A 1,531-nucleotide genomic window follows, 5' to 3' on the forward strand; every position below is an offset into this window, starting at 1 on the left:
AAATACACAGTCACACCCTAAAAGGATTAATGAATATAGATTAACCTAATTTAATGTCTGAAAAGAGCATCAATCATCACCAAATTATGCGTGGACATCTCTAATGCTGGGATAGGCTCCAGCACCTCTGCAACCGTCTGGAGGATAAAGTGTTTCAGAAAATGAATAAATGAATGAAATAATGAATGAATGAATGAATGAATGAATGAATGAACAGTACTCTTAGATTAAACTATGTTAAGTTTTTTTGCAGAGGTGAAAGTGGACATGACTACAGATGTCCACACGCACTGTTCTGGGGCATTAAACTACGTTAAGCTGTTTTTTAATGTTAAGTGCTTTAGAATGTCCCTCATCTTCCGCTGCTGTCGGACCAAAACAGTGGCCACAACCGCTGGATCTTCCTCTTCTTCATCTTGTAGCTGTAGAAGTTTCAGCCTTATGGGCATTATTACCATCTTGAATGCAATGATCACGACACGAGACTTTTAGTACACGGCCACTGTTTATATACCGATCAAAATATTCTTAAACAGATTAACATCTTCCTGCCATCGACATAAAAGTGCTGTGAGTCGCATGTAAGGGTGACCACCTTAAGACAAAATAATTCATGTAGTGGCTGTAGGTCTGATGTAGGAAGGTCCCAATACACCCTTAAGAAGACCGTGACAACTGTACGACACAAAATCACATCATTTTCTCATGAAGGGCTAAAGATGCTCCTGCATTTTGAATGGCAGCTGTACAATTTCATAAGATGGCCGTAAGAAACTACTGCTCCCTCCACGAATGTCTACGAACTCCAGAACTCGTACAAACCGAGAGTTTCGTATGAACCCCTCGTTCATAAAAAACTTTGTGACTGAGGCTTGACCTGTAAAGAGCTGATGTTGTTTTGTACCGTTGTTACTACTCAGGTAAACAACACAGGGGGAGGGCAGCACACCTTGATTGATCTGGGGCCTCATGTACAAAGACTTGTGTGGATTTCATACTGAAACCTGGCGTATGCCCAAATCCAGAAAAGTTGGTACGCACAAAAAAATCCAGATGAACAAAACTATATGTATGCCCGAATCCAAGCACACTTCCTTTGTACATCTCAATCAGCATGAAATTGACCGCATATGTTGGAGTACCAGACTCCTCCCTCTCCACGCCCATATTTAAATATGCAAATCAGCATAAACAGGGTCTGCAGGTGGGATTCCCTCTTGACGTTAAAGTGGATGCAAAGCACAGGCGGAAACAGGTGGAAGGAGAAAAGTGAATGAACTCAGCCTGTTTGAGCAGAGAGTCGCTGCTATTGTGACTCTCACAGGGGCGACTCAGATCATCCCCAAGGTAAATATATATTTTGTATTTGTGTAACTCACATATTAGTTCATTCTACGGGTCATACAATAGTCTGATGACAGCCAAACAAGATAAAGGTTCATGCGTAATTATACCAGGATATCAAAGAAGAAATCAGAGACTTCAACTTCTGTTTAATCACTCCATTTATTATTTCCCAAATGACAATGAG

At 40.8% G+C, this 1,531-nt stretch overlaps 1 long non-coding RNA gene across 1 annotated transcript; it reads right to left on the bottom strand.

Moving 5' to 3' along the window:
* Positions 1–321: 321 nt before the first annotated feature.
* LOC115420129 (uncharacterized) lies at positions 322–546 on the bottom strand. The gene is made up of 2 exons (XR_003935509.1): positions 487–546; positions 322–438 (listed from the first exon to the last, which is right to left on the bottom strand). It is a non-coding gene; the product is annotated as an uncharacterized LOC115420129 (long non-coding RNA).
* Between the last annotated feature and the right edge of the window lie 985 nt (positions 547–1,531).

Source organism: Sphaeramia orbicularis, chromosome 5, assembly GCF_902148855.1.
Source record: "Sphaeramia orbicularis chromosome 5, fSphaOr1.1, whole genome shotgun sequence".
Lineage (NCBI taxonomy): Eukaryota > Metazoa > Chordata > Actinopteri > Kurtiformes > Apogonidae > Sphaeramia > Sphaeramia orbicularis.